At 40.4% G+C, this 12,030-nt stretch overlaps 1 protein-coding gene across 1 annotated transcript in view; it reads left to right on the top strand.

Annotated features, from left to right (window-relative positions):
• SLC4A10 (solute carrier family 4 member 10) overlaps positions 1-12,030 on the top strand; it is a 3,247,445-nt gene that overhangs the window by 721,451 nt on the left and 2,513,964 nt on the right. The gene's annotated exons all lie outside the window — the stretch shown is intronic.

Below are 12,030 nucleotides of genomic sequence, written 5' to 3'. Positions count from 1 at the left end.
AACTGGAGAAGGGAACTCTGAATAGGAGTTTTAAGCTAGAACCAGAGGTGCTGCAGCTAACCGGCACATAGTGTCAGTTGTAGTATGTGACAGACGAATGCAAATAAAGCTGAAAAGTAAGGTGTACTAAACAGTCATGAGACCAGTGCCTCTAAATGACACAGAAACTTGTGCAGTGAAGCTAGAGTGGAAGCTTGAGGTGATAGAGATGAAGTGTTTCAGATGGGCAGTAGGATACATGCTGTGGGACAGATGAAGATAAAGGGATTTTAAACCAGGAACCACAGTAGCACCAGTTGTGCATAAGGTCAAGGAGAACAGATTGTGGCAGTCCAGTCTTGGGCAGAAAGACACGTTTTGGTAAAGAAGATTTAGGAGAGACATGAAAAAAAAAAAACAGGATAGGAGGGCATCCAGCCAAGAAATGGATGAATTGTCTGAGAGAAGACTTGTGACACACAGGAATTGAGAGAGGGGTGCCCATTGATGTGACACCCTGACCCCATGTAGAAATATGAAAAGCGAGTTGATGATCATGTCCTATCTGATAAGATCTTTTGATGAGGATAGATACAAAATAATTAATAAATACCAAAATCTTTAGAATTTAAAACAGTAGATTATCTGGTGCTGTTAAACCAGGTTTACGTTTTTAAGGTGTCTGCAGATCTCATTACTGTAAGCAGTATATAAAATGAAAAGAGGAGAAGTGAAGATATCAGCTTGCATGATATTATTTGAGGGATGTATTCACGGAAGTGCTTTGCAAAGCAAATAACAATAGTGATGATGTCTTGCAGAGGGTAGAAAAGGAGAGGAGAGGAGAGTGGGAGGGGGGTGGACACTACATTGGGTAGAGAAGTTGATCAGTTCCTTGCCAGATTTCTGGGGAGGCGAAATTAAGATTTTTTTGGGAGAGAACAATATTGGGACTTTTTGCTTGTAAGTACAGCATTCTTGGCCTTAATTCTCACAAATTTAAAATTGTCAAAGTCAGCTTCAGGTTTATTTTTATGATATCGAGCTTTCATTTCAGGTCTATTGTTGTATGATTAGTAATAAAGTTAATTTAAAGACATTCCCAAGATTCAATAAACTCTGTGTAGGCTTCGCCCAAAGTCTACATGGAATTTATGTGTTTGGTGGTGGGCACCACCATTTATTGAATATTCATGCTCCAGCTTGCCTTCAAACATAAGCAAGCAGGGTTTCATGGCAGCCAGGAAACCATGTAAAGCAACACAGATAGTGAAATAAGTTACAGCATAACAAACTGGGTTAGCGGGATTGCACTGAATGCCACAAGTAGGATGCCGATACAGGCTGGTGGCCAGCAGTAAACAATCACACACAGTCATGGACAATATCAGAATAATACCAGCAGTAATACCCATGTCTCTGACACAACATAATATGTTTCTGAGTGAGCATACATGGTTCTGCACTAACACACTTGTACAACTATTAGGACATGTCAACAATCTATGAGTGTAATCAAGCACACTCTCCTGACACTAACATATGCAGGAGGTGTGAGGAGAGACACACTTGACCTTATGATCACTACAGGCTAGTTGAATGTTGTGCATGGCATAGATATATATGGCACAATCTGCACTGTCACAAATGTAAACCATGCCATTAGCATCATTAAACAGCTATGTATGTCATGAGTACTTCACCAAAACAGATATCACACATGCATGTGATATTATAACTTGATGGGGTTCGAAGCCATCAGACAGTAATGCAACAAATCTAATACCTAGGTATGCACAAATAGATGTTTGACAGCTTAGCGTGACAAAGGTGGTACATATCAGTTACACATTATTGGAAGGTATGTATGGAGGGACATGAGAAAGGGTGCATTGTACTCCGGTATCGTGGTGAAGGCTTTGAACTATTATGGCCTCACCACCGTAGACACATACTGGTGGACATTCCACATACCATATATCCCAGGATACAGGCTACATAACAAATGGTCATCTGATAGGGTATGATGTCTACATGATCATTAGTTTGTGCATTTGTTTGCATAACGAAACAAATCCCCACATTTTTTTTTTTCATCTCATGTCTTGTCATGGCTGTGGCAGCAATCTTTGATGTATGTTGATACTGTCTGCATTATACCAATATCACAGTTGGAGTAAATGTTTTTCCACAATATGTAGTCCTCCAGACAGTGGTTGGGACACAGGATTTGTATGTCATTCTTGACATCTGTGATTTCAATCATGGATAGGAAAGGGCCTAGCAGACAGCCCAGATGTACACACTTGATCACTAGACATGGGATATAGGTCACTTCACACATTTTTACATATTTATACGCCATGTATGTGATCCATATTTCTACCCACTTGGTGATATAGGTGATGATGGCCACATCTGTTATTGTGGAGTGAATGCCTCAGTGTGGACTCTTGTCAACTGCTTTGGCCTTTTCAAGTTCCAAAGGATGATGCTGTTTGAGGACATCTGACAGATGTAAAAGACATAGGAGTAACATCAAAAACTCACACATGTCTGCTGCTCACACCTAGGATATTACTAGTGTCCATTTAGAGAAGGTCCATGATGGCATGTTGGTCTACCTCACAGATCAGGAGAGTCAGGATGTGTCTATAAATACATGCATCAGGTTCTGTCCCCAGCCCACTCAGATGGATGCATGTTGATGTAGATCCCTCTACGGGAACATAGTCCATCTGTATGGCATGTTGAAGTGTGTATCACACCATGTCAGGTAGGCGTATGTTCTGAGTCATGCTATAGGCCATCTGTGATGTTGTCACAGCCCATTATTTCTGTGTAATAAGCCTGCATGAAGGTAAGACAGTGCATATTATCTATGTTGATCTGTCCCAGGGTTTGGACACAATCCCCCTACTCAGCTATCATTGACAAACTCTACCAGCTGGGGATTAACACTTACATCACTAGATGGTTAATAACCCAGAGACTGCCCATGCTATGGAATAGACTTCCCATACATAACAGAGCACCTCACTGGCCCTCTTCAAGAGAAAACTTGATGAGTGGATGGGAAATAGAAAATTCACCCCGGGGATCGCTGCAGTGGCTCTACTCAACAGAGGCACAGGAAACTAAGGTTGGGTGGTATGTTGCCAGGGTAATCCTATGGGCTAGGCTTGTAATGGCTCCAAGGCAATTAGCCTGGTACACACCTATGAACCTATCAAACTATGAACCTATGTCCTCACTGACAGACCACATACTGTAAAAGTTGATGAATCAACCTCTACCATTGCAGCTTTCGCCACTAATGTACCCCAAGGATCTGTGCTGGGCCCTATACTATTTGGAATATAGTCAATTTCTCAACAGTCCAGGCTACAAAATATGACCTGTAGCTTACCAGTTTTGTTGATGCATGCATTTTGGTTGCACAAGTCCGCCAATGATGTGACTATAGTACAAGAGGGGCTAACATACACAAATGATTGGTGCCAAAGCAACACGGTCTACTAATAAATATAAAATGTGTCAGGATTTGTGCCTTATGCAAAGTGGAATTTCCTGGTAAATACACCATTGACAACACTCTCCCCATGCTGAAACCAGTGGAGCAAGAAATGGAAACACATGCAGAGAGCAACTTCAGTGCTGTTGTAAAATGCTACATCATGCACCTCAGAAGTCAATATAGGTGGTATGTCCTGTTATCCCTCATCCAGGTCTGTGAGGTCAGCATCCAAGAAGTCCACAAAGTTCAATAAGCAAGATCCACCCATGACAAAAACAAAATGGGAAGGGTCAAGTGTGTTGAAGGTCATCTACGTCCCTGTAGATATAGTCCATGCTGATTCCTTCCCTAACCTTGCAGATAAGTCCTTTTAGGCATATGGATCAATAGTTGTAGTTCTACATGTTACCAGATTGATGTGCATTGCATAGCACACAATATTTGATACTACAGTTTGTACTGTGTTTGATATGTGTGTGGAAAAAAGTACTGAGACACCAGGGTTGCACTGCTTGAGGGGGGTGACAACAGATGGATGTATTATTCACATGTGGCATATTGTTAGTTTGCAATGTTTACACATGTAATTTCATGGCATACACAAGAAATAGACAGTAAACAACAGTAATACAGCATAATATAAACATTTCCATAGCATGGCGAGCAGTGGGTATGTGTGATGGTTAGCAAAGTGTATACGCATGCGAGATAAACATGCTTGCACGTAGGTAAGCAGTGTGTAAACGCAAGCTGCATTGCTAAAGTTTGAGACTTACTATTGAGTCTGTGAAGTACACCTGCTGCTTAACTGACTGTGTCACAGCACATTTTAATGCATTGATACATTCCTTTTTCAGTCTGGGTTCAATCACAGGTGTATCTAATACTTTAAAATGCTTTTCATTACAGAGTGATAATGCAATTACATGAATTGTTTATATGAGATGTGTTCATAGGTTCATAGGTAGGTACTAGGCTATCTGCCCAAAGGCATTTATAAACCTAGCCGGAATGTGTTGGCTTTCGCCACCCCCTTAGATTAGTTCCCTGTGAGTATGTAATGGGTCAGGAGAGGGCTCACCTCTCCCAGCAGAGATGGTGAATTCCAGAAAACCCATCTTATCCTTTTTACTCTCTCTCTTAAATGTTGCTGTATTTTGCCACCTCTCACCATCATTGGGCATTGGCGTGAGATGCACACCTCATCACAAACATAGATCCCAAAAAGTGAATGGATCCATTGCTTTTTCTGCTACTTATGTGTGTTGTGTGTGATTCTATTCTTTGATTAGATTAAAGGTGTTAAAATGGGGTAGATAGGAAAGTGGTGAAATGGGGACCAAGCAGGGGAAAGAACAAGTCTGACTGTTGTTATTCAGTCTTTGGAGCCCACCTGCTACTTAACTGACTAAGTGTCAGCAAGTGTTAATTAATGCAGTTGATGCAATGATGCATTCCTTTTTGGGGCTAGATTTTACTGTGCTTGAATACAGCTGTATGTAATACTTTGGGTCTATATTACAACTCACAGGAGTCCGAATGTTGTAATATCGAACCCAAATTTTCGAAATATGAAAATAGCGAAGCCATGGAACACCAATTTTTTTCCCCGGGAAAAAAATTGGTGGGCCGTTTTTGCGGCTTTGCTATTTCCTCCACTGTGGTGCGATCTCGGAGTTGGTATATTTAAGTAGCGGGGGGTCATTGGGGGGTGTGGGGGGCAAAGTTCCCCACATTAGTTTAACTTTAAAGTCTACGTGGTTTTTTTTTTTTGTACAGGAACAGTGATATTTTTCCCTGGGAAAAAAATCACTAATCTGTGTTTTCGTAATATTTGGGTTTCGAACTTCATGGTTTGATATTACATCGTTTGAACACCTGTGAGTTCGACAATGTGATATAGACCCTACTACTTTTACCTACTTTCACATTACCATTACTTAAAGAAAAGAAATGGAGAAGACAGGACAGTGGTAAAATGGGGAGCATACAGAAGGAAAGAAGAAAGGGAAAGCATGGCACGAATGTGCAGGAGGGAGGTAGGAAAGAACCATAGCTATCTATTTCTTTAGCAATGTAAAGGGAACACATTTGTCAAATATTAATTTAATTTGGACGGTCATCTTCAGATAGAAAGGTGACCACAACACAAACATGCTGTACAGCCAATTGGACTGAATCAAATGTGTCAAGAAGACACTTGTGCAAAATGAAGAGCTATGCATGGGATGATTTTTTTTTTTTTTTTTTTTTGCGGCATAGCTGCCCAATTTTTTTTTTTTTTTTGAGAGAGAGAGAGAGAGAGAGGGAGACAGGAATGTTGGGGAAGAAACATAGGAATGTCTGTGTGAGGTAAGTTGGTAGTTGAGGCAACAACTGCAGACAGACAAGACAAACAACAGACAAGACAGGGAGGGTGATGGACAAACAAGTTTGGTGGACACCATGATTGGAGTGAGGGTAGGGATATCATGAACCCAAGGTTGTCAAGCTGGGAGACAGTAAGAATTGAATTCTCACCCACTTGACATCATCACTATCACCTTACTCCACCACTGGCTGGAATGCTTGACATCTGCGTCTCCTCCTCTTGGTATTATGTAAAATAAGGGAGAGCACCCTCTCCAACTGACATAGGAATAATACCATCCCTTGCAATTCAGCATGGGTGATAAAATGACCACCTCCACCACTGCTCCCAGAGGGTACTACTGGACCAGCCTCTGGGGCAGGACTACCTGAGGGGACAGATAGTGAAGGGGCAGCAGACGGAACGCTGCCAGGTTGGCTCCTAGATTTGTTGCCTTTACATTGCTAAAGAAATGGATAGCTATGGTTCTTTCTACCTCCATCCTGTACATTCCTGTCTTGCTTTCCCTCTGCTTGATCCCCATTTCACCACTTTCCTATGTACCCCATTTTCACCTCTTTAATCTGGTCAAAAAAATAGAATCACACACAATACACTTAAGTTGTTGCAAAAGCAATAGATCCTTCCACTTTTTAGGCTCCATGTTTGTATGGCAGTGCACATCATGCACCAATGTGTAGAAACGGTGAGCAGCGGCAAAATGGTGTGGTTCCCTTAGAGCAATGCCAATTAACCCTGCTGCATTATGGCAGCACACATCTACACATGTTCTATATATGTTGTATAAATAATTTATGTCATTCCATTATCAATGTTTAAATAAATGAATTTTAAAGTATCAAATAGACCTGGATTTGAACCCATCTGGGCCCAAAAAAGGAATATATCCATGCATTAACACATGCTTCTACAGGCTCAGTTAATCAGGAAGTGTGTTGCATAGACTCAATACTAACTGTCAGACTTTAGCACTGCAGCTTGGATTTGCACACTGCTTAGCTACATGCAAACTTGTGTATCTTGTATGTGTATACACTTTACCAACCATTGTCCAAACCTGCTGCTCGCCCAGCTATGAAAAAGTAAGTATTATTAAGTATTATTGCTTTTTACTGTCCATTTCCTGCCTACAAATGAAATTACATGTAGAAGCATTTCAAATTGGAGGCCCTATCTAACAATATGTCACATACTTACAATATGGCCATGTTTGCCACTCCCCATCAAGCAATGAAACCCTGATGTCTCAGTACTTTTTCCACACATATATCACCTTCAATACACAAAATAATATCAAATGTTGTGTGATATGCAATGGACATCAATCTGGTAACATGCAAAACTACAACTATTGACCCATAAGCCTAAAAAGCCTTATATGCAAGGCTAGGGAAGAAATCTGCATGGACCTTATCCATAGGGACATAGGTGAATTTCAACACACTTGACCTGACCCAATATTTTTGTCAGTGTTACATCTTGCTTATTGAACTCATGGACTTCTTTGATACTGACCCAAAAGAACCTGGATGAAGGATAACAGGACATACAGCCTATATTGAGTTATCCAAAGCCTTTGACACTATCCTCCATCTAACTATGTGCAATAACGGTACTTGTGTTTTTACACAGCTAGGCTTGCAAACACCCTAGGACCATTAGGTTAGCAACCTCCTATGAACCTATAAAGCTATGAACCTATGCAAGACTCCCATCATCTTATCTCCCACATGGCCTGCTGAAGTCATTTACTATAAGTTGACCAGCACTGTTGTAAAAATCAGACTTGTGCTATGGCGCTTGCATAAAGTACTGTCTTCTGTAGTCTGTTTACTTAGATCAGTAGGGGTTCTGTTCTAACTGCAGGCAACTTGGTGTATCTGGGAGTGTGTCTAGTCAGTAGAGCAGAAGTGTGTATCCTACAGTTACTACTCCAGTGCCATGGATTGCCAGTATTTTGATGCTTGGACATGCCTACACATCCATTTCATGCAATCCTCCCAACCTCTTTCCTCCCACATGGCCTGCTGATGTCATCTAATATAAGTTTATCAGCTCTGTTGTAAAAATGAGCCTTGTGCATGGTACTTGAGTAAAGTGCTGTGTTCTGTAATCTGTCTACTTAGATAGTTAGGTTGATCTATTCTTACTGCAATCAAGTGATTTTTTTTCCCTCCTTCCACTATAGTTTTCCTGAAATATTTTCTTGTTTTCCTCTTTTACTACCCTGTGGATTTTTGCCTCCTTTACTACTCACTTTCCCCCCTGCCTACTACCTAGTTCTTCTGATTGTTCCCATCCTTCTACTCTCCTTGGGCTCTTCCCACTCCGTTCGCCCTGCGGGCTCACTCTGCTCCCCTACCCTACCCCCAGTTCCCACCCACCTCCAGTGGTCCTAGACTTATATATCCAAACCCCACCCCTCTCACATTAACCAATCCTTTTCTTCCCCTCCCCTTACCTCACTCTCTATACTCACCCCTCCCCCAAATTAACTATCCCCACCCTGCATATACTACCAGTCCCTCTCCCCTCCTCTTATACTGCTCTTTCTCCTTTACTTACTTCCTCAGAGCGTCTTCACCATTCCCACTCTCTATTTTTAACTACTTTTGAATATCAACCTTTAGTCATGCCATCCCACACTCTCTTCACACAGCTCACCTTGCTACTCTTCCCCTCACTTTTAATGAGCTTCACCTCAGCTTACCTCTTAACATCCTTTGAACATACAAAATATCTAAATACTTACCACCCTCCAACTCATTCTACCTTAATCATAGCCACTGCCCAAAACCACATTAATATCACTTCAGAAACACATTATCTTCTAGCAAAATACCATAGACTGCTTCACATCAAGTATTATTTCCCAAAGACTAGGAAACTCCCAAGCTTAATCTCTCAGTTTCTACCCTATCTAATTAGACCCAAAACAAATCACTTGCAAGATGGTGATATGCATCCAAATCCAGGCCCTTCTGGCTTACCTCAAGCTAATAATCTTAACCCCTCTCCACCCACAACACAAACCCCCACTACACTTACAAAACTCTCTCTTCATTGCACAACTCAATATACGCAGCAGAAACAACAAACTTGCACACCTCCATGCATTATTAGATGATCAATCTTTTGACATACTATGTCTAACTGAAACATAGCTCAAACCCCATACTAAAGATATTGATATCACCCCACCAGGTTACAGTATTATAAGGCACGACTGCTTAAAAAAGAAGGGAGGGGGAGTAGCTATTCTCTTCAAAAATAGCCTACAAGTTACCCCCATTGACTACAAAGCTCTTCCTGAGACCAAGGCGGAAATCCTTGTCTCTAAACTTCAACTAAACTCTAGTAAGGCCTTATATATCATCTGCATCTACTTACCTCCAGGCGATAACATCAGCTTACTCGAGGAAATCCTCAGTACCCTATCCCCATAATTCCCCTAAGAAACCATCATTATGGGTGACTTTAACATTGACTGGAACAATATTAATACAGAGCATCCCATCTTGCATATTGACCTGCATGGGTACTCACAAATTATTTCCTCCCCAACCAGAATTAATAAATCCAGCAATAAGGAAAGCATCCTAGATTGGATACTCATTAATAAACCTCATCGAGCATACAAAGTAGGGATATTCCCTGACAATCTCAGTGACCAAGCCTTAACCTACCTGATCAGGGAAAAAATGATGTCCCCCATTCTATCACTTATAAAACAATTAGATACAATAGAGACTTTGACCCAGAATTATTCCAAAATGAAATCAAAGCCTGTAATTGGACCCCCTTAAAAAGTCTACCTCTCACTGAGGCAGTTAACTACTTTAACTCTAAATTTCTAGCAATCCTTGACCACCATGCTCCAAAGTGGAACATAAGAATTAGAGCCAAACCTGCCCCTTGGCTGTCCAAAAACACTAGACAAAACATGCTACTCAGAAACAAAGCTTGGGCCAAATGGAGAACTACTAAAAGTACTTCAGATCATCTCACTTATAAACAGTTGAGAAATAGAACAAAACTAGCTATTCTCTTAGACAAGAAACAATTCTACATGAACACTCAAACCAAATACCAAAATAATCCACAAACATTTTGGGCAAGTATCAACAGACTACTTCACCCAGGCCAAACCAAAACTCCAAACCCTAACAGGCAGCCAAAGAGAAAATCCTAGACAAGCAGCAAATGCCTTTAATACCTACTTCACAGAAATTATACAAGCACTAGCTAACCAACTTTCTCCTGATATTACATTCCCTCCAAACACTAACAAGACCTTAGCCCCTATATTTCAATTACAACCTGTTCCCACTCGAGATATCTGTAGACTTATCCAAAAACTTAAACCTTGCACTCCATCAGCAGACCAGTTACCAGCAGAATATTTGCAGACAGCTGCCAAAGCTATAGCCTACCCAATTTCCATCCTCATTAACAGAACTATTGCCGAGGGAGAAATCCCTACCATCTGGAAAATCTCACACATCATTCCACTCCATAAAGGAGGGAACTCTAATGACCACTCTAACTATCGCCTGATAGCTCTATCATCCCCATTGGCAAAAATAATGGAAAAATGCATTCAAAAGCAATTACTTAACCATCTAACTCAAAACAATTTGCTAGCTGATTGCCAACATGGTTTCAGGCTACACCACAGTACTACAACTGCCCTACTGTCTTTCTGCAACTCCATTAACCAAAACAGAAACAACATCCTCACATCAGCTCTCTTTATAGACCTGTCTAAAGCTTTCGATATGGTTAATCACCAGCTATTAATAAACATTCTTACACACCTCTCATTCGATACTCAGGCTATAAACTGGTTCAGAGCCTATCTTACTAACCAACAGCAAGCAGTCCTATGGGATAATCAACTATCCTCCCTACTGCCTGTCACCCTAGGAGTCCCTCAGGGCTCTATTTTAGGTCCACTCCTCTTCTCAATTTTCATTAATGACTTACACTTAGCTATTCCGCAAACTACATGTTTACAACAAGCTGATGACTCGACAATTTTATGCTCAGCTAAGACCTCATCTGAACTTTTACTAAAAACACAAGAAGCATTTAATAAAGTCGAGTCTTGGTTTCTTCAATGCTGTCTTCTACTTAACTCCAAAAAAAATGAAGCTCCTACTATTTTCACCAATGCAAGAGCACACCCTTACTGATTTCACAGTCCTATCAAAAAATGGTACTCACATACAACCTGACTTAACAACAAAACTATTAGGGGGTTACTATTGACAACCACCTTACTTTCAATGAGCATATCAACAATACTGTAAATATAGTCAACAAAAAAATGTGTGCCCTCTACAGAATTAAGCCATTCCTCACTCCTTTAGCTAAAACAAGTATCACCCACTCCCACCTTATCTCCTCACTTCTATATGCTTCTACTATCTATACTCACCTTTCAAAAAGCAATCTCTCTAAACTGGTTAAATCTTATAATAGCATTGCTAGATTTGCCACTGGACGACCATTCAGAACGCACCATTGCCAGAATCTATCTCAACTAGGCTGGCTTGAATTTCAAAATCTACTTGAGTTTAACCAAAATACATTGGCCCACAAAATACTTAACCAACCAAAGAAGACCCCAAGTCTATCTACCCTTATTACTCCCTACCTGAATCTTAACTCCCTGCGCTCCTCAAATAAACAACTTATCTCCTCCAGCAAATCCAACAACAGAGCAGGCGGTGCTCTCTTCTCTAATGTAGTTGGGAAAAAATGGAACCTTCTTCCTCCTGCTCTTACCTCTATTTCCTCTCTAACTAACTTCAAACCAAAACTTAAAATATACCTAAAAAAGCACTGGCTTTGCCCTAGTTGTAATCCTGACTAACTTCTGCCTTAAGCAATTTATGTTATACCCACTTTTTTTCTTTTATCTTTCACCTTCAGACTTCTATGTCGGTGAAATCCTTAATAAACACAGTCTTTTGAATTTTATTAGATAATTAGATTTCTCAAAGTCTACTCTTGCTGCTATTTTTTCCTCACAATATATGAGCAAGGTTCTTTTTTATAATATTATAACTCCTAGTTCATCTTTTTTCTGTTTCTCTTTTTTTTCCTTGCTTTCTACTTATCAAGGTTGGAATAATGTTAACAAATGTAAAATAAAATA

The sequence above is a fragment of the Protopterus annectens genome, chromosome 6.part0, assembly GCF_019279795.1.
Source record: "Protopterus annectens isolate FY-2018-M chromosome 6.part0, PAN1.0, whole genome shotgun sequence".
NCBI classification, from domain to species: domain Eukaryota; kingdom Metazoa; phylum Chordata; order Ceratodontiformes; family Protopteridae; genus Protopterus; species Protopterus annectens.
This window is presented reverse-complemented; position numbering and strand designations above follow the sequence as displayed.